Genomic DNA, 27,351 nt, shown 5'->3' on the forward strand with positions numbered 1-27,351 from the left:
CATGAGGCACAGGGTCAAGGCTGATTTGCATATGATCATGTCTGAACTGGGGTGGTGTGGAGTGCAAAAAACAATGGATTTAGGCCCAGATCTCTGTACTGGAGTGAATGTATGACATTGTTCTGCATTCTGTCCATCAACTATTGTTTTTACATGAACATAATTGTACCGGAGCCACTTCACAGGACAGACAGCCGAGGTGAGCGTGAGTGGTGATGACACATAGAACCCCACAATGGCCATCTCTTCTAGATTTTGCTGACATGCTCAACTCCCTCAAAGTCACTTCAAAGAAGATGATATCTTATCCTTTTCCTTCATCAAACCTCTCTCTCTCTCTATGCACTATTTTCAATGCCTTCCCCACTCAAGGTTTCTTAACAGAAGCCCCTAAGACAGGTCAGATATTCCAACTCCTAAAGACTCCCACATTATACCATAATGATGTTGCCAACTCACTGGAAATGTAATTCCTTGCCAGTTTCCTTCATATTGTCTCCTCATACCTTTCTGATTGACATTAGTTTGTTCATATGGGCACCTCTGGGTCTTAAAACATCCCTATCATCTGCTAAGTCCACCAGGGTTGCATACACATTCCTGTCATATTCAACTCATTCATGTAACCCTTTGGAGCCCCCCTCACAAATAACAGCACCAACATTCACCATAATGTCCATAATACATACCTCTGGCTGAAAGTCTCTTGTGCTACAGACATCTAATGCCTCAACACGCCTCCATCTCATCCAGATCCAGATGTCCAGAGCATAACTGAAGCTCAACATAACCAAGAGAGAATTCTGTTGATTGCCAAGAACAACAAGCAAGAAATGGTACAAACATGACATGAATCATAACAGTTTAAATCCCAAACTGTCAGTGAATGCCAAGTCCCTTGGATTCTCCTTGGACACCTGCCTTGCCTTCAAAAAAGCAAAAATAATGCCTAGTCCTAGCTTTCCCTTCGAAAGTGCAACAGCTTATTCCAAAAAGTGACTTCAGAATTGATGTTTAAGCCCTCATACTCTTACATCTGGTTGGCGATAACGGCACTGCTCCATGACTTCCCAGACTCCACACAGACATCCCTTAGTGGCATCTTACACACTGCAGTAAAGAATGAAGAAATACTATCACATCACTCACATCCTAATGGACCTCCCTTGGTTCCCCTTGCTGGCTTCAACCATCTTCAGAACTAGCTGAATCAATTACAACACCATCATAATCCTCACCCCCGCTTATCTGGTGGGGAAGCTCACCACCTCCAGTGGTTCTCTGTTAACCTGTAGCCTGGGCACCATCAGATAGAAGACTAATAAGTGCAAAAAAAGAAAATACAAGTATTCAGGCCTTTGCCATCTATGCACCAAGGATCTGGACCAAAGTCCCCAAATCCATCAGAACTTCCCTAGCAAGCACTGCTCCAAATTAGGATGGAGTTGAAGAGACACCTCTTTAAAGGACAGTACGTCACAATGCAGTAAATATCCAATAACCAGCTACCTCTCATAACACTTGTCAACTGTAAGCTTCCTTATGACCCTGCACAGTGCTCTGCTGCCTTTTTGACTAGGTTCTTGGCACTCAAATATCATATACATACATACATTGAACTTAATTCGCAGTAGTAAGCACAGTATTTTCAACAGGCAATATTTTGTATGTGATGCTGTGAGGGAATATGGACAAGAGAATACACTAACAACTGTATATACAACTAAGTCCAAGGAAGTCAAGCATCAATTCATATGTATCAGATAATATATGCATGAGGCTAATTCCCAGTTGAATGTATAAAAACTTTTTCTTGATTGACATATATATGTACATTTTCCTCTCTGGGTTTTTTATTTTCCAAGTAACCACAGTCAAAGCTATTCTCTATGCAGCATAATACTTTGTCTCTGTCTTTCAGTATTTTGATACCATTAATCGATTCTTTATCCTTCTCACTGCTACTAATTGATGCCAGATGCATCATTAAAATTATATATATTCTACACAAAACACTAGAAACTCAGGGCACCATTAAGATGGCGGGTTGACAAAGTCCGCCTCCCACTGCAACTGTATGCGGAACCGACCGTCTGGGGTGCGGCGGTTCCGCTGTGCCTGTTAGGATGGGACTGCCACCCTGGCGGTCGTATTCCACAAATTGAACATTGTGGTGGGCGGTGCTTCAAGCAGCACCCGCCACAATGTTCACGATGCATGTTGGGGGGAACATGGCAGCCGTCAGTTAGAGCGGAGCAATCGCAGTCTCTCCCTCCTCACGGCGGAAAGGATGAAACTATGAGCATATGGATGTAGCTAAACTAAATGGAAGACTGAACGCGGGACAAATTCCTTCCTCGGTTTTTGATTGCTTTTTTTTCTCTTGTTTTTCCCCCCAGAGTTGTGGGCTCGTCCCCTCGCAAAGGCTCCGCTGCGGCTGCTGAAGCCGTCGATCCACCGCAAGGTGGAGTTTGGGCAGCAGCAGTGCTATGGATCGCCAGAGATCGGCACGTAGCTGCGAGGATTGGTTTACTGAGAGGCGGAAGACCCCTCGCGGTCCCGGTTGCAGCAGCTGACGAGCAGATGAAGACACAGGGAAGCGGCAGAGAAGAAACTCTAGGCAATTAGAGGCACCCCCGATACACATTAAGGAGTAGAGGTCTCTGGGAGCAGGATTTGTCTCCCACTGAGGTTCCCCCGGGCTATACGCCATAAAAAAAGAAAAAACACACAAGTAGAGAAAGTAGATACTCAGCCGCATACAGAAGGGAAAAAACCCTTGAAATCTAAAAGTAAACAAGCCAAATTAACCAACCAAGCTAGCTCCCGGGTCACTTCCTCCCTACACACTTACTTTAAAGTACAAGCCCAGACTCAAATTCTAAGTGCTCAGGTTACCCAATACTCCGTGGATAACGACAGATTCTCCAATAACCTCTCAGATGACGCTGGTACTCTTAGAAACAAAAGAAGAAACTCAGGGGCAATGAAACAGAAAATTGATATGATTCAACCAGAAAACAGTTTTTCTATTCTAGGAGGGATCGAGGACCCATTAGCTGCACCTCAAATTAATACCATATAGCAAGTTCCAGTGCAGCAAAACCTAGCTATTATTAATTCTAGCTCTAACCCTATTTCCAGCCTAAATCAACTCCCAGCATAGATATCAGCTCAGATAATCCACCGAGCCAACTACCTGACCAGGGAGGGGGACCAGGAGAACAGGCGTCGGGGTCCAGCTCCGCCACAGAGAACATACTATTAAATCTGATTTCCGAGATGAGAGAAACATTTACAAAGTCGGAGAACAATCAGCAAAAGATTCAAGGGGTCTGTGGGTCACTGGAACTTAAAATAAATGAAATAATGGGAAGAGTGGAAGCAGTAGAAGCTACAGTAGAAGACCTTTCAAAGCAGGTTAAGGAAAACACAGTAGAGATCAGGACACTGAACCAGAAAGATAAAGCACTGTCAGACAGGCTGGAGAGTTTAGAAAACAATGCTAGGAGAAATAACATCAGGTTCTTAAATATTCTAGAAGACCTTGAGGAAAGAGATATAAAAACCTTTATAATTGACCTCCTAAATGAGTTCCACCCTGAGATTGAAAAGCTGACCATAGGAAAATGACATCCAAAGAATACATCGAGACCCCTTCGCTAAATGACCAGGAAGAAAAAACCACAGAAAAATCTTGGTAAACTTTAAAACATATTCAATCAAAGAAGCTGTCCTTTCAGGGGGGCTAAAAAGAGGATTCTACAATAAGGGAGGTTGGTCTTTCCGTATCAGTTTGGATATTTCATGCACCACACAGGACAGGCAGTGGGAATTGGGAAAACAAATTCAAGAACTGAAGAGCTTGAGGGCCACAGCAAAATCAAATTCCCCACCTTCCTGAAGGTGATGTGGAAGAATAAAATGTTTAATTTTAGAGACCCAGAGGAAGTTTGCTCTTGGATTCACCAGATTAAAAGCACTTCCAATTAAGGAACAACGTAAAATCCTTATCCGCTGTGAGAGGGTGAGAGCCCAAAAAAATGAGGCACCAAATATGACTCCAGAGTGGAGGGAGGGTCCCCAGTGAGGGAGGGGAAGGGGGGTTTAAGGAAAAGCATAAAAAACAAAAAGCACAAGGCTTGTTTTTAGCCTCTTCCATGCTCATGACGAGCTGAGCTCGTCATGAGCCACGGCGCTCCGGTGCTCATGACGAGCTCAGATCGTCATGAGCCGTGGAACGCTCGCATGCGGGGATAATTCCCCTGCTGTGCTGAGCGTTCCACGGCAGGTAATGCACCTGTGACGAGCTAAGCTCGTCATGAGCACAGGAGCGCCGTGCCTCATGACGAGCTCAGCTCGTCATGAGCATGCAGGCGCTGTGCGCGCCCCCCCCCCCCCCAGCACAGGGGGAAAATAACCCCCGCAGCGAAGGGTTTAAGCACAGGGTGGGGGAGCATAGGGGAAAAAAAAGAAAAATTTTCTCACTCAAAAAACACTGCTTCAAAAATTATGATATTGTCACAGAAAGACAGCCTTAACACACCTTGTCATTATGACAAATATGGATAGACGACGAAATTTAAAAATCCTATGCTGGAATGTGAATGGGCTCAGGTTTCTGAAAGAAAGTCATGGAATATCTGCAACTCACGAATCATGATGTCATACTCATTAGGAATCACACCTTAGCAAGAAAGAGTGGGTAGGAATACTTAAAAATCAAAAATGGATAGAGCACTGCCTCTACTCAACACAGACTGCACCTATTAAAGGTGTAGCCATCATTTTTAAGAAAAATACTAGAGCAGTCATTGGGAATGAAATTGCAGATGTTCATGGCAGGTGGGTAATTGTCAGGGAAAAAATCAACTCTACCTGGGTTACTTTTGTCAGGTATTATGGTCCCAACATTGACAACCCAACTCAACTACAATCTTTGTTCCTCTATTTAGTAAATGTAAATGATCGAATTATAATGGGAAGAGATTTTAACGTAGTGCTACACCCTAACCAAGGGGGTCATTATGATGACGGGCGTACTTTGTCCGCCCGTCACCATAGTGGGAAACGGGACCGCCCGCCATAAGGGCGGGGGTCCCGTGGGGGGCATTAGGATGTGCCCGCCACAGTGGCGGGCACATCCTGTAGTTTTAGCATTGTGGCGGGCGGTGCACTCTGCACCGCCTGCCACGATGCTAAAAAATTTTTTTTGCATTTGCATATGCAAAGCGGCAGGCACCGCGCGGTGCCTGCCGCTTTGCATATGCAAATGTGGGGGGGTACCATAGGTACCCCCCATGTGCCCCCTGACAGTGTCATGAACCTGGGGGCCCTGCAGGGGGCCCCTGCAGCAATCCCCGGCTTCCTTTCCGTGGCGGCATTGCCGCCGCGGAAAAGCAGCTGCAGACAGGCACCCTAATATGGATGGCGGTGTCTGATAGACACCGCCACCATATGGTTCCATTACCGCCCCGGCCGCAATGCGACCGGGGCGGAAAAGCGGCGGACGGTGTTTTCGTCCGCCGCGGTCCCCCCCGCTATCCTAATATGGCAGGGGGGAATTAGAATGCGGATGTCGGGCGGATTGCCCCCACCAGGGTGGCGATGGCCACCGCCACCCTGGCGGGGGCAATCCGCCCGACATCCTAATGGACCCCCTAGACTCTACGGCCAATAGAGCTGCAAGGGCTACACAAAAAAAAAAAAAAAATCCTGAAACAAATAATGTCAGACAAAGGACTGTTGGACATATGGGGGGAAAAAAGACATACCTCAGGGTCATCAGGGGGACATTTTACTTTCCATAATAATACATTTGGCAACCGTTCGAGGATCGTCTTCTTCCTGGTGGACCATACCACTAGTAAAGCCACGCTTAAAGTTACTCACCTTCCAGAACATCTGTCTGACCATTCGGCTCTCCTCTTGGAAATCGCCTTACCAAAGTGCCCCTTCCTGCGTAGATAGACTCAAAATCGTGAAATACTCCTTGAACCATCAATTACTGATAGGCTAAAGGTAGCCACAAACAAGTTCTTCCTATTTAACGCAAATTCAGCCGCTCACCATTGTATTGTATTGTATTGCGATTTATATAGCGCACGTATCACCCGTAGGCATCAAGGCGCTTGCCTTGGGAACCCGTCCTGGTATTCCCCTGTGAGATAGCCCCAGCAGGGTATCCACAAGGTGAAAGCCAGGCATCCCGCCGCGAGGGGCCGTAGTGGAGATTAAGCAAGCTATTGCCCAGAGTCACAGAGTGTGAACCCGTGAGTCGAGTAGGCACCGGAACGAGAATTATCGAGTCCATGGAATTTTTGAGCCCAAGACCCAGCGAGGCGGGAATTGAACCCTGGTCCAGGACTGATCTCAGCTTCCGGGTCTGCCGCCTCTAACTCCTGAGCCACACTTCACCACCATAGTGTTTGGGATTCAAATAAATCTTTCTTGAGAGGCCTACTAACCTCTCTCTTTATAGTACAAAACAAGAAAGCGAGGGAGGATATTAAAGTAATGGAAGCAAAATATCTCAAAAACAGGTAGCACTAGAACAGGTGCTAAACGACCTAATCAGTACACAACTATCTTTTGCCAAGAATGAGCTAACAGATCACCTAGAGGCAATAAACAAAAAGAAATGGGAGGCAAATAGACTTGCCCATCATTAGTACGGGGAGGGGTAAGGCAAATTCCTTGTGTGGAAAATTAAATCAGACCACGACAGGAATATGGTGAAGAGTCTTAAATGCCCAAGCTCTGGGAAAATCATAGAAGAGGGGAGAGGTGTGGCGATGTGGCCAGGGCGACTGACGCTGGAATCTGGGGATCACGGTTCGATCCCCGGTTGCAGATTAGCCCAGCATCATGTGACTCTGGGCAATAGCTTGCTTAATCTTCCCAACGGCCCCCAGCGCCTGAAAACCCTTACGGGTGATTGTTCATGCTTAACAAATGCAGATTATTTCTTTAATATTATTTAGAAGAGGACTCAGAGATTGAGGAGGCTTTTGCCCACTTTTTCTTAGACCTTTACTCCGAAGACCTAACCCCAAATGAAGAAAAGATGGAAGCTTTTTTCTAGGCCTACAACTCCCCACTCTTTCAGTCTCTGATAGTGATAACCTGAGCAATCAAATTACATTAGCAGAAGTATTACACTCTATTAAAACCTTAAAAAAAGGGAAAGCAGTGGGCCCTGATGCCATCCCGAATGAAATATATATCATTCTGAAAGAAGAATTAGCACCATTTCTGCTCCAACTATTCAACTCCGCTCAGGAGTTACCGGTATCCTGGAATAAGGCCACTATTCCTATCATTTTGACACCTAATAAAAATCCACAATTGTGTGAATCATATAGCCCCATTTCTCTTTTAATTTGCGACCATAAATTATGTATTCAAATTCTTACTAAAAGGTTAAATAAAGTCGCAGGCTCTCTAATATATCCTGACCAAAGGGGCTTTATGAAGGGGAGGCAATTACATGAATTAACCCATGACCTTATTGGAGCGATAGATTTGGCGAATCTATACGAGACCCCAATGGCAGTTCTGACATTCAACGATGCAAAAGCGTTTGACAGGGTCAGTTGGCACTTTCTAATAGAAGTATGTAGAATCTAGGGTCGGGGACAATCGATATTTGCCCGGCGGTATTGCCTCTGTAACCCACGAATTATTAATCAATGAAGAGGCAGGCGCTGGAGACTGGAAAGCAGGAAACAAGGTTTATTCTCTCCGGAGGAGAACACAACAGTTAGACAGCAGGTATCGTTCTGAGGTGCTCTAACTGCATCTCTGAGGCCTGGCCTCTTATATACAGGTTTTATTGCTTTATTATAAATTACATGTTCATGGCAATGCTTTGATGTACGGAAAGACATTCCCGGAATCTCCCCTTCGGGCCCGTTCCCACACACATTTACAGTAGAAGTCCCCACCCCGGTCACAACAGGTGATGATTATCGCGCAGCTGGATATTCCGCCGATTCATGGAATGTGGGGGGTTCGATCGGATCTCATGGGGTGGGGGCTTTGATCAGCTCGGGGGTCCTTTGATGAGGGAAGCCTTCCTACTGTACGGGGAGGGGCAACAAACAGTATCGGCAGAGCTAGGTGTCGGCCTGGGAATGAGAAAGACAAACGGACACACAGGAAAAAGGGGGTTTGCATCCAAGGGCCTGGGATCATGAAAAGGAATGAAGGGAGGTGTCGCGCTGGGAACAGGATGGGGTTCTGAGGCAGAGCTGCGCTGAAGAGGGGTTTATGACTCAAAGCAGGTGCGAGCAGGGGGGTTGGTCAGCGTGCAGGCTTGGTGAGGGCGAAGGGCTACGTCGGGGGCCAGTGGCATGCAAAAGGGCTATTCTGATCGAGGCACCTAAAATGGCGGGCGCGCACGACAAAAAGTGTGGCATCAGGGGGAAAGGCAAGATGGCGCAGATAATGTTTACCAAAATCGTACTAATTTTCCACAGTCCTCCCTTTAACATATTCAAGACATCTTGCTGGTCTATTTCCTATTCATGTCTATTGTGGTAGTCATAGGTAAAAAGTAGGAACTCAGGTGAAGGAGCTATAAACATTCCATTTCAAAATCGCTCATCTTAGGAGGCGGGTCCATCGAAAAAACTCATTTGCAGGAAAGTTATAGTAATGCAGACAAAACATTTCATAGCTACTTATAGTCGGTAGGAATGTAAACTGATAGGTTATTACATATCCGAGTTCTGTTCATTGTTGGTTGCTGTATAATCAATACATTGGTGGCTGGGAGAGAAATGAGACATAGTAGAAACGATAAATAAGGAATGTTCGAAGTTAGCGAGTTCTCAGCATTTTGGTTCCCGTCTTCCGTTGGCACTGTGGAGCACCGGCGGTGGAGCTCATGGGTCCAGCTCTGATCTAGATTCCGCGTTGCAGGGCATGACCTTTTTCTTGCTTTCCCGGTCAAAAAGGTCCTTTTCGCCCTGTGTCCTTTGGAGTCGGCAGTCAAAGAGTTCAGGTGGAAGAAGAGTGTGTAAGTAGTCCATAGGGTAGGTCGGAGAAAAAGGGGGGATGGAGCAGGGCCAGATCGGGAACAGACCAGGGGGCGGAGAATTCCAGGTAGGCGGGCTCATGACTGAGTTCAGAGAGCGGGGACTTTTTCGGCACACATTTTGAACATTGAGCAGGGACATCAGGTCAGCCCTTTCCTCTCATTTTGTCGGAAATAGTGCCTTGTCCTGCAGCTCTTTTCTGTCGGGGTCTCGCCTTGGCCAATGTCGCAGATGTTCCATAGTCTGTAGTCAGGCCACGTGCTCCCACATCCGGTCCTTCTTTCCTCCGACGGTCGTACCCTTAAAATGAGTTTGAAAAGACAGTCTTTAGAGAATTGGTAGAGGAAGGTAATCACATAAGTCCATTTCTCTCCCAGCTCCAGGCACAAAATGAAAACGTCCGTTATATTAGGGTTCACAACTAACATATAAATGACCGATGATGGGCCTGTTGGATTTACTATGACTTTCCTTCACAACTATTTATTACAGTTTACCACAGTTCATCTGATGGAGACCCCCCCTTCGTAATACGAGCCTGACAAAGCTATACCGTTCTCTAGGGCTTTAGATTTATAAAGGGTGCTGTGAGCTATCAATATGGTACTAATAGGTATCTTGTTGAGGGACGAACATAGGAAAAACATTTTTTTTCATTCTATCAATGCATCTTGCCTTTCAATTAAACATTTTTCGCTTTCAACGGTGTTCATTGCAATGATTTTCTTCGCTTCGGTCTAATCTTTTAACTTTGTAAAACATCATTCTGGTTCCTATGTGGCCTCTTATGGCCTGATTACTAAATTAGAAAAGACAGGGGTCTTATGGGAAACAACTAGGGACATAGAAAACTGAGGTAAGGGCGTAAGTAGACCCATCTCTTATGACCGGGGGTGAGGGACAGTTTTATAACTCTCGTCTGGGGCAGCTGATACGAAACAGGGGGCGTTCCTGGAATATGAGGATGTTCCGATCATTTTTACTGGTTTGGGTATTGCGACAATTCGGGACGGGGAAGGTCGCGCCTTCTGAGGCATTTTATTTCATCATAGGAGCCGCTGACATGTAGTTCCCTTATTTCGGGTCAGATTAGGGAACCTCAGTCGTCTTACCTGTCCTTTCCCTCTTGGCCAAATCTCGGTTTCATCAACTTAGCAGAAAGGAGAGGTAGTGACACGGCGTCAGGGTGATTGTATTTAAAGACAAGTTTTGTGCAAATACTGGCGGTATTTGAAGCCAATTGGGTGGTGTGCTAGGGGTGGCGGTTTGCCAATTTAGGGGCTAGTCGTTTGGAAGAGTGAGAGTGTGGGAGAGAGAGAGAGAGAGAGAGAGAGAGAGAGAGAGAGAGAGAGATGTGCAATAATAGGTTAGATAGTACACGTGCGACATAGGGGCCGGCCGTGTATTTAAGATAGATTATTCAGCGCATTACTCGATACAAGACATCGCGGGTCTGTGTTAGTATTTTGAAAGCATGCGGTTCAGGACGGGCAAACATTAGGTCGGGTACGGGGGACATGCTTTGAGAAAAAGGAAAAGGGGGGCACCATCGTGTCGCATTCCTTGCATTCTCGGTCCTTTGACCAGTTGAGTCAGCGCTTCAGTCACACACAAACATTCTCTCATAGTTTCATACACACGCGACATGTGTCCATTCATACAACATGGATTAAGGGTGATAATTTTTCATCAAGTCATATCATCTATTGACCCGTTTGTTACATTAGCAGTTTGTGGGTGTGCTTGGGTGCCACCTTGCGGCGCTAGTCCGCTTCGCGTATCAGACATGGCAAGGCTTCAGATCTTCGTCATACCTCGGTCGTGATTTCTGATGTAACCTGCAAGGGGGGAAAGAGGGGAGGGGGACAACATTCGAGCACATAAAAAGCACGGGTACGAAAGTCTTTTACTTACCTCCTACTCGTCTTATCTCTTCGGGATAGAATCCCTGAGGTCGTGGTTTCTGGAACCCAGGGGGGGGGGGGTGTATCCTTATGGGCTGTGAGTAGGAAAACGTTAGAGAATCAGAAGCACCTAGCGAGAGGTTTCTAGTTGGTAGGTGTATTTAACTATCGAGGTCCTTAAATCTCTTTCAACGCTGTGATGTTTTTAAGGTTTATCAGCTCTTCGGCCAACTCTGTTCCCTAGTGCCTTTGAGTGTCGTATCTTTATAATATTCTATCATTTACATCGTTTCACCCTTACCCATCCTTTACATTACGCCATTTCGCTTTTACCCATCCCTAGAAGTCGGGGTCCTTCTCCATGCGCGAATCCCTGAGTCAGTCGCATTTTTGACGGCGGAGTGTCGTGTCTCAGATTCGATCCTCCATCCAGGGCTGGGCAACCATCTTCTTTTAACCTTAAAGAGAGAGCAGAGTAGGATGCACAGAAAGGAACTCTCCCGCCGATCCCATATTTTAAATAAAACATGCAATATCCGTTCATAGTTTGAGAAACCTTTATTTTGGAAAATCATTCAGCATGTAGATCTATGAAGGTGCAGTCGTACTTGGCTGGACACGGTAATGGCTAAAGTGCGTACAGTAGGGGGTTAATTTGCAGCATTAGAAAACATTAGAAAGGTTTATTCATTCATTTGTAGGAAACTAAAAACGTCTATAAATTGGTCGGGGGATCGGGGGGCATTTATTTCATAGTTTAGAAGCACCGTCAGACTAGTCGCAATCAGATTTCCTATATGCATACCGTGTATGTGCGTCATGAGCGAGGTTATACATCAGCTATAAAAAAATATAATACATCGTACATTTGTAATCAACATTTTTTAACGGAGTCCCTTTATATGTTCGTCGAGTGAATTCTCTTTCTTTCTCGTTAAGCGTACAAAGGGTCAGGTACATGTCTCAGAAAATCAAGTTTTTCTTTATTAGCAAAAAGAAGACACCACGTGGCGTTCGTAAGTTCCTATTGTCACCGGCGCCATTTTGGGCGGGGCCGGGTTAGTCCGGAAGTAGCATCAGAAAAAATGTTTCCTACAACCGGCAGTTGGACCAGAGTCCTTTTCGGCAGTTCGAGAATTCATGCTAACAGAAAGAGTGGCAATGTCATGCTTCTTTTGTTAGCGTTCGAGGCAGTTGTCCCTTACCGGAAGCCTGCAGGGGCCGAGGGCTCCTGGGAACGTTGTAGAATCTTCAAGGCTGTGGGGGTGCTGTCGGAGGTGGGGGCTCGTGCTCCGGTGGGCAAGCGCCCGAGTTACGTTGCTGTTCACAGTTACTCTAGCGGCCGAGACCCGCCTTCCAGGGGGCCCAGACGCCATTTTGAGGCCTGCAGCGGCCGCCCTTCGTCGTGTCTGCAAGAGTGGAGGAGACCTTTTGGAATGAACACATGTCCAGTGTTGCGGAAGTATGGCCACCTGCGGTGCATGTTCGGTGCTGTGCAAGTATCGGCACCGTTGCATGTTCGGTGCTGCGCAAGTATCGGCACCGTTGCATGTTCGGTGCTGCGCAAGTACTGGGGCACCACCATGGTATGTTCGGTGCTACGCAGGTATTGGCACCACCGCCTGGCTGGAGGAGTTCGGCGCTGGGCCGGGGGCTGGGAAACCTCCTATCCGTGGGGGTGGGAGAGGCTCGTCCGCGTCGCCTCTCCCTCCCAGCCCGACCAGGACTGGAGGTATGTACAAGACATCCCGCCGCCCAGAGTTGTCGCGGCCATTGTTCATGACAGAAGTGGCGCCGGGCGTGCTGCTGCGGCCATTACGGAGGGGAAAAGAAAGAAGTGTCCTGTCCTTCTCTGGACCGGGCTTCCGGCGGATGTCGGCCGGACGCCCCTTGCTCTGGCCCCATGAATGGGTTCTTTGGCTCATCGGCTGCAGCCGGATCCCGTTGGCCCCGGTCCCTGGCCATTGGTGGCCGGACCGGGGGGACATGTGGCGGGACTGCCTGCAACTATCCAGGGCCGCTGTGGCCGGACTCCGCTGGCCCCTGCCTCTCCTTCGGCTCCCCCATATGTTAAGATTTCCTGACCGAGTGTTGGCAGCAGGGCCCGCCTTATATGGTTGCCGCCGGCTGGGCGTAACCGTAACCCTGCCCTACTTTGGAAGGTTCCAGAATGGGGGGGGGCGAATGTTCTGTTGACTTTCATTTTCTAGTTTTACCGTTCTTGTTTCAAACGTTTTCTGTTGTTAGGGCATTATTAAGTGTTATTATTACATATTGTTATTTGTTTCTTGTTCGTTATGTTAAATAAAAGTTCAAGTTCATAAGTGGCCTATGGATTTCGTTTTCTCACTCCTTTCTTTCCAGGTTGTTCCATACTAAAGCTTCTGTTAACAAAAGTTTAAGTACCAAAGTAACACAGGCAGAGGGATGACGCAGATTCATGCATTACGTACACACAAACTCAGACGGGGAGACAGTACAAATATTATATAAAAAGACCCAAGACAAACATAAAACAGTTATTGGCCATAATTATCTTTTTCCGTCTGTTAATTTAGAGCTAGACTGGGTTCTCGTCTTAACATTGTCCGATCTATGAAAACTCGAACATGTCGCTGAAATCGGTCTGGCGAAATCTGTGCCATCGGGCATAATCAAACGTGGTGGTTCTATCTGGCCTGGCCATGTCAGTCTGATTCTTCTTTGTCTGGCGCTTTTTTCCTTTCTTCCGGACTGCTATTCCTGTCGGTCCTTTATTCCTACCCTCGTTCAGTAAAGTCGGGCATTGTGCTTTCCAGTGCCCGACACATTTACAAAAAGCACATTGGTCTTGCCCTAAGTCTGGCCGTCCTGTACGTAGTGTCGGGGGATAACCTTCGGGTCGTGGTGTCCAGGGGTTGTCCTGTTGATATATTCCTCTACCTGCTCTGTCCTCGTCTCTTTTCTTTCGTTGCACTGCCTCTTTGCGCCACATACCGAGACTGTCGAGCATAATAGGCGTTGTCTTATTATTACGAAGGGCTATTTCTAACGTTTCTATTTTATCAAGATCGAAGGATCCTACCAGTGGCCACTGTTTGTCTTGACTTTCTTTGGTATACCTGTGCCACAATTTATTATAGGCTATGGTAACTAATCCATAGTTTATGAACATGTCCTTATTAGGGGTGCCTTCCAGCGGAGCTAGATGATCCACCTCTAATAAACGGTCCGGGCTGAACCAGTTATCAATCAATGGGGAGAAGACAGACATGACTTCTCGCAACGAGGGACAAAAGTCAGCATTGCCTATCTTATCACTGTGTGCAAAGTCTAGACAGAATATTTCTATTCTACGTTGTTTGCAGGCAGTGAATACCTCATGAACCAATAACAAAGAACAACCAATAAAAATAAAATAAAAATAGAATAAAATAAATGAAATCAGTGGGGAAAATAAGTAGGGGCGCAAAAGTCTGCGTCCTCTACCCTTTCACTATCCGTAAAGAGGAATCTGTTATTTCCTGTTTGCAGACAGCGAATCTCCAGAAAACGATCCGTGAACAGTAGTTCGGGGTCAAAGAACCCAGTTAATCAGTGTGGGAGAGGGAATCTCCCAAAAACCGTTAATAAATAATAGAATCAGTGGGGGAGAAAAATAGGCACGACGGCTGCGTTACCTATCCTTCACTGTTTGCAAAAGGGAAAGAGCCTACTGTTTCTCCGTGTGCAGACAGTGAATCTCCAAATAAGTCAAATAAAGAGTAATACTAGTATTTTCTGAACAACCAATACAATTATTTTGCAGTTTGTCGTGTTTACACGACCTTACCCGGACCGTATGGACAGTTTCTTGTCTTCCGAATCCAGCGCCCGTTCGTCCTCTTTTTCTCGTATTTCTCACGGCACTCCTAATGGTTCCCAGTCAGGACCGTGGATCACTCGAGAGAGGTCTGTTCGGAACTAGTGAAGTTCGGATGATCGGCTGCCAGACGAGGGTCTATTGGGCACGAGCTCTCCCGATCGTTGCAGTCGTTCACTCTGTCGTCAGGACCTCTCCCACTGGATCCACGAGTCGCTGATGGGCCCCACGCTTGGGACGCCAATTGTAGAATCTAGGGTCGGGGACAATCGATATTTGCCCGGCGGTATTGCCTCTGTAACCCACGAATTATTAATCAATGAAGAGGCAGGCGCTGGAGACTGGAAAGCAGGAAACAAGGTTTATTCTCTCCGGAGGAGAACACAACAGTTAGACAGCAGGTATCGTTCTGAGGTGCTCTAACTGCATCTCTGAGGCCTGGCCTCTTATATACAGGTTTTATTGCTTTATTATAGATTACATGTTCATGGCAATGCTTTGATGTACGGAAAGACATTCCCGGAATCTCCCCTTCGGGCCCGTTCCCACACACATTTACAGTAGAAGTCCCCACCCCGGTCACAACAGGTGATGATTATCGCGCAGCTGGATATTCTGCCGATTCATGGAATGTGGGGGGTTCGATCGGATCTCATGGGGTGGGGGCTTTGATCAGCTCGGGGGTCCTTTGATGAGGGAAGCCTTCCTACTGTACGGGGAGGGGCAACAAACAGTATCGGCAGAGCTAGGTGTCGGCCTGGGAACGAGAAAGACAAACGGACACACAGGAAAAAGGGGGTTTGCATCAAAGGGCCTGGGATCATGAAAAGGAATGAAGGGAGGTGTCGCGCTGGGAACAGGATGGGGTTCTGAAGCAGAGCTGCGCTGAAGAGGGGTTTATGACTCAAAGCAGGTGCGAGCAGGGGGGTTGGTCAGCGTGCAGGCTTGGTGAGGGCGAAGGGCTACGTCGGGGGCCAGTGGCATGCAAAAGGGCTATTCTGATCGAGGCACCTAAAATGGCGGGCGCGCACGACAAAAAGTGTGGCATCAGGGGGAAAGGCAAGATGGCGCAGATAATGTTTACCAAAATCGTACTAATTTTCCACAAGTAATGCAATGCTTCAACCTGGGAGACATCTTCATAGCAGCAATAAAGGCCCTTTATAAAAATCCTTCAGCCAGGGTACTCGTGAACGGAAATTTAACAAAACAAGTTAAAATTTCCTGAGGAACCCGACAGGGCTGCCACCTCTCGCCTCTTATTTTTAACATGTACATTGAACTCCTGGCCTGCAAATAAAGATCATGTCATACTATCTCCCCCTTTAGCTGTATGGGTTGGGAAAAGAAAATTGGTCTATATGCTGATGACCTCATGATTCTGACATGAGATTTAGAAAAAGCACTACCAGAGATCTGGGACCAGCTGGAGAACTTTGGGAAAGTACCCAGATATTCTATAAATCAGCAGAAAACGGAGCTTATGACATGGAACTCCCCCTACAAGAGTTACCTCATAATACAACAAATAAGATACCTCAGAGTCCAAATCATAAACAACATAGATAAGATAGCCCAGGTAAATTTTGATACAACCATCATTAGTGTACGACAGCAGTTACAGGTATGGGAGTTTCTCCCTCATTCTATTGTAGGCAGATCCAACCTGCTAAAAATGTCAATCCTACCCAAATTCACCTTTCTATTCGACACTATCCCTTTAGAATTCTCCAAATCTTGGTTCAGAAAAGCACAAGGGCTGTTCTCTTCCTTTATTTGGGGCAGAATAAATACCAGAATTTCCCAGAAAAAACTTAGGAGGAAAACCCTAATGGGGGTATAGCTACCCCGACTTATATTTATACTATTGTGCTTTCCATCTAAAGAATTCACATCATTTATTAAATAATAGCCGGATCTACTCACCGCTTTTTACAGCTTGAACACTTACATATAAGACACAAGCTGACTCCTTTCTCCCAAAGTTCGGCCATGCCAAATTTTGAAAAAGGTTAGATTGAAGATCCTCCTAGCCGCAGCTAGAGTATGGGTTCAGGTTAGAGCACTACTACATATTCCTTATTACAATGAAGACACAGCGATTTGGGATTCTACTGGCACTCCGGCATGTTTACATGATGCACTTGTCCTCCCTTTACGTAAAGCCAGGTTATTAAAGTAGGGAGCGTTAATAGTGGTAAACAAGTTAATCCCATGGCAGTGTCTCTCCGCTTTATCTAACAATTTGGTCTCAAAGTTTAAATATCTTCAAATCCTAAGCTGGATTAAATCAATAAACAAAGACATTGCATGGAATGGCGACTTGGTGAAAGGGATCTGCATAAGATCAACATGAAAGGAGGTAGCAGCATGGCACTGGCTATCGATCTGAGGAGAGGAAAAGATTAAAAGAATCACAGAGAGCTGAAAGAAGGACCTGCCGGGTGAAGACCTCGAAACTCTCGGGCAAGTATCTCTGTCTACCCTTTTGTCATATGTGAAAGCTGCCCCGTTAAAAAGAAACCATCTTTTTACGGTCCACAAGGCATACTGGACGCCACTGAAACTATCTAAGTTGGGGAACGGAGCGACAAAGAAGTGCCCGAAGTGTGAAGAAATCAACGTAAACGAGGTACATATGTTCTGGCAGTGTCCTTCGGTGGAGCTCTTTTGGGATCACGTGAGAAAGACCATCTCTAAAATTATGGGTAGAGAGGTTGGGCTTTCAGCGTCCACAGTTATCTTTGGGGTAATTTCAAGTGAGACGGAAAATCTAACTCTGTCAAGGCACTCCTTTTTGTTCTGATACTTCTGGCGCCAAGGGAGATCTGTATAAAATGGATTTCACCCGTCCCACCCACTAACATTGAATGGAAAAGTTTAGTCCAACGCATTTCTAATCTCAACCGAGGAAGCAAAAGGGTTATAAAAACAAAATTCTGGGACTTATGGATAGCTGGTTTTCTGTATTTGTTTCAAATCCCTCTGCTTTAAATTAATGTGCACAACTTTATTCCCATCACCTTTTGATCAATATAACTTAGAGCCTTATTTTTGTTTTATTTTCGCTTCTTCACCCTAGGCTCTGTTTGTATACCTTTTTATTGGTTTTACTTGCTATAAGGAATATAACTGATGCACCCACTAGTCCAATGATTACGAACCTGCTCGTCTGGCTGAGAGGATGGGAAGCTAGCCAAGGCTAGATGTAAATGGCCTTCGGAAGAAGAGAAGCCTTGGTTACTACCGATAAGCCTTTTTGGAAACAGCCTCCGGGGGTTAAATTTACCCACCCTTCATTGAGAAGAGAACAGGTCTATTCTTGGGCTTTAGTCATCAGCTTGACCGGCTCCACTTTTTTAATTCAGAGCACTTTTTGAAAAATGAGGACAAAAAAAAGATGCATGTTGTGCATTGGCTTTGGCACCGCGTGGTGCCTGCCACCTTGTATATGCCAATGCCAGGTGCAACCACCCACGACCCCCCACCCCTCCAGGAGCCTGTGACGGGCGCCCACAGCAATCTCTGCTGGCCTTTCCATGGAGGCACGGAGGTGTGGGTCACGCACTCCTCTTTGTGCATAAGGTCAACCAGTTGTGGTGTGCTTCAAAGATATCACCCCCTGACCTCACCACCATGGAAAGGCCTTTTAGGTTGCCCATGCTAATATGGATCACAGTGCCTGCTAGGCACCGCCACCATATTAACTCCCTTTTCTCCCTGGTCAGCAATCCGACTGGCGGAAAAGAGGTGGGCGGTCTATCCATCCACAGCGGTGCCCCTTGCCATGCTAACTGGGGCATTTGGCGGGCGGATCACCACCATCATCGGCCCGGCAGTGGCGATCCATCCGCAATGTTAATGACCCCCTAAGTCTCAAAGTAACTATCTGATAAATTATAAATCTCTGCTGTTCAGCACTCCCAGCACAGAACTGAAATAATGAGCTTAGCAAACCCTGATCTTCTTAAAGAATGAGCTCTGGCCAAACTGTTCTTGGGGTCCAACCACTAAATCTAAACCGCCCTGCTCCTAGAGCTCTGTCTGAAGCCTTGTTCATGTTTTTTTTAAGAGAACTGAAAGTACTACTGTTAAGCCAGCACTTTTCAGTCTGACTGCCTTATACCCTCTTGCTGAGCGTATCCCATCCTATGACATCCAGCTTCTCTGCTATACTTGTTTCAATCTGCCTGTCTCTATCCTCAAGAATAGGAACAAATAAATGATAGGGGAATGTTTTAAGTGTTCTGAGCCAACTGAAATTACACTTAGTTATCTTTCAGTCCACTCTTTTTTTCACTCACTCACTATTCCGCTACAAGCAGGACCAATACCGTACAAATCAGGCTTTGTCCTGCCCCAGTTGTAACCGGCAAGATTGAAATTTTAGTCAGCTTTGCCTTTTAGGATAATTTATGAGAATAATGCCTGAGGTGTAGGTTTCTTCTTGAAAGTGATTAACCATTTGAACTCTGAGAGGGTGAGGATAGAAGGTTATCCAAATTGTTCAAAGCGTTTTTTAAGGCAAAAGGCATGTCAAACATGCTGTACACATTGTTGCTAAAAAAGTAGTCTATGGTACAGGGCTTTTTATACCCAACCGATCAGGGCTAAATGTTAGGAACACTCATAAATGACACCTTAAGAGTTATTGGTTGTTTTTTACTACAAGGTCCCCGACTCTGACATGTTGTAAACTGTAGCGTGCCAGAGAGTAGGGATGGTTTCTAATCCCTTGCCTCATTGAAGCTGAATCTGTATCATGTACTCCCTCAAAATATAAAATATTGTATGTGTCATACAAATTATAGGGCACCCATAGAGTAAGATACTCTTAGATTTCAGTGGTATACATTCATAGATAACAACTTTGTCTCACTCCCCTCATCAGAAGTGTTCTGGGAAGCAGAAAAGAGACTTGGAGTGAAATCTGAATGCGTGACCTCCGCAATTGTAAGATGTATAAATAAAGAGATGCCAGCTGAATTAGAATGCATGATTAGGATACTGATTGCAATATAACTCACATTTCACAGCCGCCTCCATATGCTTTCCGGATTTGGGAAAACAAGAGCTCAACTCTATTTTCTCACAAGCTGCAGAGCATGTCCTTATTAATTTAAAATATGGACACTTATGTATATGGAGAGAAGGTGGAACAGTTGCACCAGAAAGAATTACAGCTCTCTATATTGGCCATCAGTGACCCCCAGTGTTCTAACCCCTACAAATTCCTTAGACATAGGTGACACGTTTGCCACCTATTATGAAGTCTTATATAGTAGAGAATGCTCATACTCTCAGACTAGTGAAGAACATTTTATTCAGTCTCTACAATTACCAGTATTGAGTCTTCAGGGACATGTCATTTTAGATGGGGAAATTACAGAGGAAAAATGATCTCAGGTGATTTCTGGCCTCCCCATCTGCAAATTCCCAATGTAGAATGGATTCCCTGGAAAATTATGCAAAAGAGGGAAGGTGTCCATAGTAACAATATTATTTTCTATGTCTTAAAAGAGGTGAAGATCGTAGGATCCTAGGACTAGTGTTAAACGTGGCCATGGTAACCCAGATCCCTGAAGACGCAAAAGACTTCCTAGAGTGCTCCAGCTACAGACCTAAATCATATCACATAAGGTGACTCAAGGCAAAGCAAGGACTTAAGTGAGATTCAATAAGCCGCACAAAGCCACCTTGCCTGGCTCTGCATGGCTTAGTAAATTAAGAGTAACCAAAGGTAGTGCAAATCGCTGCTTTCATTACTCTGCATTGGGAAGGTGTTCCTATGCATCCACTGATGGATTTTGATGCAATCCCAGATTTACTAAGGATAGTAAACCTGGAATCGCCTCAAAATGGTATGCCTTCTCAAGAGAGACGTAACAAGGAAAAGAGAAGAAAATGCCTCTAAGAATTGTTTTTGTGAAGGAGGGTGTCACTATTTACACAGAAACAATCATGCCTGCAACAAAGGCACCCTTTCACAATGATACAAGGGTGCCTACATAGGTGCTTGCCAGCACTCACTGCGCAGTTGCAGAGAGAGAGCAGGAATGCGTCAAATCTTATTAGATATGGTATATTCCTGTTCTCTCCCTGTCATGCAATGCAGAACAAGTTGTCTTGCTGTGTTGTATGATATTTTGATAATTCTACCCACAGACATCTATTGAATGTCATGCATATTCATCAAACAATGCCAAAGTTATAAACGAATCAGTAAATGGCATTTCAAATCACCAGGTATTTAAGTGGTAACTCTTTCAAGCCCACCCTGCACCTTTTTCAAATGCTATATCTGAAAAACTATTCAATAGATTTAAACCAAAGCAGTGAAATTCGCCAGTTATAGTTAGCTCTGGTCACTATACCTCATGCCCTAATGTAACTATAACTTGCAACCTCACCATGTACAATATTCAAATCAACAATTTCATTGCAGATGTTGAGGCAATAATATTAATGATGTCATAGAAAATATCATGAGCAATGTAATATAAGTGATTAGCAGTGCAAGGCGCCGGCACGAGATATAGTTACCTAAGAGCTCGAGTTAAAGTTACCAAACCTAAACAGGTGAATTTCAGTGGTTTGGTATGGTTAAAAATGTTATGTTGTCACTGAAATTTTCACCTACCTATAACATTACTTTTTTAACGTCAAGTAATATATTGTCACCATATGTAAATCTAAATCTCTGCCTGCGGCAAGTCCCTGCTTCCAGCTCTCACATGGCAACCAACCCAACCTGCGCATTGTCTTTGGACAACATGTAAGATTTATTCTTAACAGGGAGGTTGCAGCTTGTGTCCACAACATCATGGGTACACAGGTGGGTAGTCCCAGGGAGAACGGAGAAGAGTATTGTCCCAAAGCGTGGTGACAGTCTCTTTGTTGTTCTCGAGTTAGAGTGGGAGGGAGATTACTCCTTCCACAGACCCTCTCCTCTTCCTCTTCTCCATCAGTCACCAACAGCATGATGAGTGCTGACCTCTCAAAGTGTAGTTTGAGGCAATTTACATGCTGTACCCTGTGGGGTTGCCTAGGGGGTCTTGAGGTCCACCAGGTATCTGTCTTCACTCTTTCTTTCAATCACCTCATATGTCCCATTCCAGAGGTCCTGGGGGGTCCTGGGCTCTACCGGCGCCATCACCCACACTTTCTGACCAGGTTTATATTCCACAGTGGTAGAATGTTTGTCATACCTTTCCTTAATGACTTCCTGTCTGGTTTCAATATTCCTCAATGCTTGCTTCCATAATGTAGCCATCTGTTTTTTAAGGCAAGCATGTAGTTTACTACATCCTGGGGTAACTTCCTGGGAGCTTGCTCCCACCCTTCTTTCCCAGACGCAGATGTCCTCTTACTGGGTGCACAGTTAAAAGGGGCTGAAAGCCACTCCTATCTGTGCCACCTCTCTGTAAGCGAACAACAGGCATGGTAAGAGGATATCCCACTTTCACCTCAAGGAATATGGCAGGCCTTTGATAATTCTTTTTAGGGTCTTGTTGAACTGTCAATAACCCCATTAGTTTGTGGATGGTATGAGGTGGAAAACCTGTATATTACCCACACTCCTTCCATATTGACTGCATATAAGTATATGTAGCCACTGTCAGACACAACTTCATTAGAGAAACCCACTCAGGTAAAAATCCCCATCAGGCCATTGCCACTCTGAGTGGTGTAGTAGTCCTCAGAGGGATTGCCTCTGGGTATCTAGTGGCATGATCCACCATGATTCATAGGCCCTACAATGTCTCTCAAAGGGGGTGTTAACAAAAGGCAAGGGATTGAAGGGGGCTTTACACTGATGCCCTGCCTTCCTGCTGTACTGGCAGGTCATACAAGTCCTACAGAATGGATCTGAGGGATTCTTGATCTAAGGCCAATAGAAGTGGGAGACAAGCCTTGCAAAGCTCTTGTATCGGCTTAGGAATCCTGCAAGGGGAATTTAATGATCCAGCTCCAGTGGGATGGCCCTGTAGCATTGGAGGACCAACAAGGCCCTTGATGTCTCATGCCCAAGAGCCTTAGGCTTATAGTACAATAGGTTGACTACCAGAGGCATTACGTGCTGCTTGGGCTTCAGCCTGTTGCTTCATGCCCACAAGGCTTGGGCACTCTCTTTATACTCTATAGAAAACCTACTTGGTGGGTCCTCCTTTCACATGCCATCCAGGATTCTCAGACAGGTCACCAAGGGAAACAACGTCCACAGTGGACTCAGGGGCAGCCACCGCAGGTGCCCAATCCTTCTCACTGAAATTACATTCAGGGACTGGTTTGCCATGCCCTCTGCCTTTCCCTTTCTTAGCAGCTGGCTGGAATATTGCTCCATTTCTTCTTGACTCCCTTCCACAAAAGCCATTGATTTTGTTGTGGCACACATCCAGTCAGGTAACCCTAACCTTTCTACATCAGCCTTGAGCTCCACTTCCTTCCAGGTAGACTTCTAAAGATCATTACCTAATTAACAGTCCATGGGCATGACAGGGCTAACTGCAACTTTCAGAAGCGCTGAAACCCTCACTACTCAAATGGTACAAGGGTAACAGGATAGTGACTCTCTTAGTTATTAGCTACCACAACCTGGTGCAATGCATTAGAAATTACCTGCTCAGGGTAAACCAGCTAACTCCTTACTATAGGCATACTGGCTCCTGTAACTCTCAAAGCCTCCACACCATGCTTATTGATGGTGACTCTTTGCCAATACTTAGTAGTATTTGAGGGCACATGGCTCTTAGGAACTATCTCACTTTAACCCAGGGACACTAGGATAGCCCCTGTGAACTCCCCCCAATAACTGAGGCAAACTCCTTTCCAGCACTACACTGGCCATTACTGGAGTCTTTCCTGTAGCACGGGTGGTGCTCATTTTGTACATTTGGGTTGCCCCTTGTAGTGTCCATACTCGTGGCATTCATAACACTTATTAGTCTGTCAGGGTAAGTTTTCTTTTGGTTGTCAGATTAGGAATGTGAACCAGACCCTTTCCCAATGAGTTGTTTGGGGACCTTTAGAGAACTCAGGCTTTTTATATCTCCCCTCCTTCTTCTGGTGGGAACCCTGACCACCCTTTTAGGAGTCTCCCTCACCCGATACCTTTCTGGACATTCTGGTACTGACCCACAGGCCTGCCTCTGTAGCAAGCTTCCTGGAGTCAGTAAGCTTGCTATCAACCAGGTGTTGGTGCAGCTTGGAAAACAAGTACCAAGAATGTGGTCCTTTTAAAGTAAGTTGTACAACCCCTCATAAACATAAACTTTGCTGCCCTCACCTAGCCCTTCAGTACCTTAGCAGCATAGTCTAAGAACTTCATCCATGTTTGTGCAGAGAGTTTGTGACTGGCCCTGAACCATTACCCTTACTTCTAAGGTGGCTACCTAAATAGAATAAAATGGTCTTCAAGGCAGTATTTGGTCTGGTCTTCTACCTGGGTCAATGATGTTGTGACGGCGGGCGGATCGCCACCACCGGCCGGGCGGTGGCGATCCACCCGCCATCACAATGACCCCCTCAGTGTAGAGTATGCAACAAACACTGCATGTGCATACCGGATTAGCCTACCTGCCAGTAACTGATGTTGCTGATCATTACAACATTTTACTAGAAATACCTTTTTTACCAACAACATGATCAAAAATTAAGTCCCCTCCTAGACTACTTCGAAGACACCTGGGTTCATAGATCAGGCCATGGGAGGCAACCCAAATTTCAAATTCCCTGGTGGAATGTCTATCTTACCACACTTAACCAAGAAGCCAAAACACATAACGCTGTTGATGGATGGTATAATGCATTCCAATCAACAACAGGATGAGGCTCACCTACACTACACAAACTAATAATCTCCCTACAAAAAGAACAACGCTATCAGGAACAAAGAAGAGAGCAATCTGTCACACATCTCAAACCTAAACTATCTAAACAAACTAGGCAAATGTACCAACACCTTCAACAGCAAGTTAAACTATACCCTACTACAACAGGCCTTGAATACTTAGTAATGATAGCCAAAAGCCTACTCTAAGATCTCCAAACAAAGTAAATATATAATACTTATCATTAATTTTTTGACAACACATTCAAAACAATTTTATTTCCTCACAAAAATAATTACTTTGTCTAATATATTTTTATTATTAAGTTATTACCTACTGGCGGTCGCCAGTAGGTATATATAGTTAGGATTTTTTCTCTATGGGATTTTTGAAAATTCTATGTCTAATAACTTTGGCGTTTGTGGACGGAATTGGCTGAAATTTTCAGGAAAATGGCACATTTTGTTTCTGAGCAGCCTTTGAAAATTTGGGGGGGGTTCGTCAAGGGGGGGCCGAGAAAAAAGGGGGGTCCCAAAACGCGTTTTTCCCATGTTAATTTCCATAGGGCGGTTGGCCTCACTTTTAGCCCGAACGGCTGAATGGATTTGCACGCAACTTGGCAAAATTGTAGGGACTGGTAGCCCGATGTGCCTTTTGTAGGTCTCAATATATGTGCTCCAGTGGATTTTGAGAAATTAACGTTTAAAAAAAGATATATATCTGTAAGCGCGGACCGGGCAGCGGCCTAGGACGCGTACTTTTCGCGCAACGGAGCTTTGTGAAGCGAAGCTGATTGGTTCTCCGGCGTCTGTCAACATTCCAAACAGTCCGTAGTGGCCGCAAACAGTCCGTAGTGGCCGCCATCTTGTCTCTCGGTAGGATCGAGAGACAAGAGGAGGCCAAAGCGAAGGGGCAAATGACCATAAGGGGGAATAGTAGATCCTTGCTGACCCCCTAGGTTTGATGTGGAGGTTTTAAAAGGGCCCCGCGGGGCAAAAAAAAAAAAATATAATAATAATCTTACGGCTGAATGGATTTGCACGAAACTTGGCAAAATTGTAGGGACTGGTAGCCCGATGTGCCTTTGCTAGGTCTCAATATATGTGCTTCAGTGGATTTTGAGAAATTAACGTTCAAAAAAAGATATATATCTGTAACAGCGGACCGCTTCGCGTACTTTTCGCGTTACGGAGCTTTGCGAAGCGAAGCTGATTGGCTCTCCGGTGTCTGTAAACATTCCAAACAGTCCGTAGCGGCCGCCATCTTGTCTCTCGGTAGGATCGAGAGACAAGAGGAGGCCAAAGCGAAGGGACAAATGACCATAAGGGGGCATAGTAGATCCTCGCTGATCCCCTAGGTTTGATGTGGAGGTTTTAAAAGGGCCCCGCGGGGCAAAAAAAATAAATAATAATAATAATCGAACGGCTGAATGGATTTGCACGAAACTTGGTAAAATATTAGGGACTGGTAGCCCGATGTGCCTTTGCTAGGTCTCAATATATGTGCTTCAGTGCATTTTGAGAAATTAACGTTCAAAAACAAGATATATATCTGTAACAGCGCTCCGCTTCGCGGAGATAAAATTATATCTGTATTACGTAGCTGTTGCTAGCACCAGTTAGCGACGGCTAGTAGGAGATAGCGACCATCTTGGGCCCCACTTTGCATGTGAGTGATATTTATCACTAATGACATGCAAAGTGGGCATGCCAAGATGTTAGCGACTGGAAACAGTCGCTAACATCGCTATCTCCTATTATCAACTTTTGGAAATATTCGAGATAAGCGCGAATATCTCCAAAAAGTAACAGCTGCCCTGAGCAGTTCTTAGCCATGTTATCCAATGGGAGGTGGATAACATGGCTAAGAGCATTAGCTCGGTAATGCATGAATATCGCGGAGTTTTCAGCGATATTAATGCATTGCGCTCGTTTTTTATCGTATTTGCGATAAACCTTGATAATAGCAAGGTTTATCTGCGATAATTTCTGACGGTAAAAAAATCTTTGCAATGCATCGTTAGGGATAAATATCGCTTAACTTTGGTAATATGCCCCAACGTCTGTTAACGTTCGATTCGAAGGAAATCAGGAATTGTTGAAAAACATTGTGTGCGCCATCTTGTCTTTTTTCAAATGCCACACTTTTGTCGTGCACGGCAGCCATTTTAGATGCCTTGACCAGATCCACTCTGTGCACGCTGTCGATCCTTAGCATGGCTCCCCACCCTCGCAAGCATCTCCCCCAGGCAGTGGTCACCCCCGCTCTCTGTTTTATGCATGGGTAATAAACCTCCCCCCATCTGCGCTGTTCTTCCCTGAGAATCACACCCTGTGCCCGCCCGACACCTCCCTTTCGCCCTATTCACTACCGCACCCTCTGACACTCCTTTTCCTCTGTGTCCGATTGTCCAGGCCGGTCCTAGGCTATCAGCTAGCCCTGCAGATGTAGTTTATAGCCACAGCTGTAAAGAATCACCCGTCTTCAAAGGAGTTATAGTAGATCAAGGCCCACACTCGATGAGATCCGTCACAGCAGAAGCGTTGCTATTATCTGAAAACCATCCTGTATTGTGATTGGGGAGGGGACCGAGCGTGAAGCGGAAGATTCCAGGGATGACTCTTTGTACATCAAAGTTTTTACAATTATGTGTCACATTAAAAATATATAGCACTCCGACAAAGTAGTAAGATTATAAAACTTTAATAATTTATAAATATATACAAGAAAACAAA

Source organism: Lissotriton helveticus, chromosome 3_1 (genome assembly GCF_964261635.1).
Source record: "Lissotriton helveticus chromosome 3_1, aLisHel1.1, whole genome shotgun sequence".
Lineage (NCBI taxonomy): Eukaryota > Metazoa > Chordata > Amphibia > Caudata > Salamandridae > Lissotriton > Lissotriton helveticus.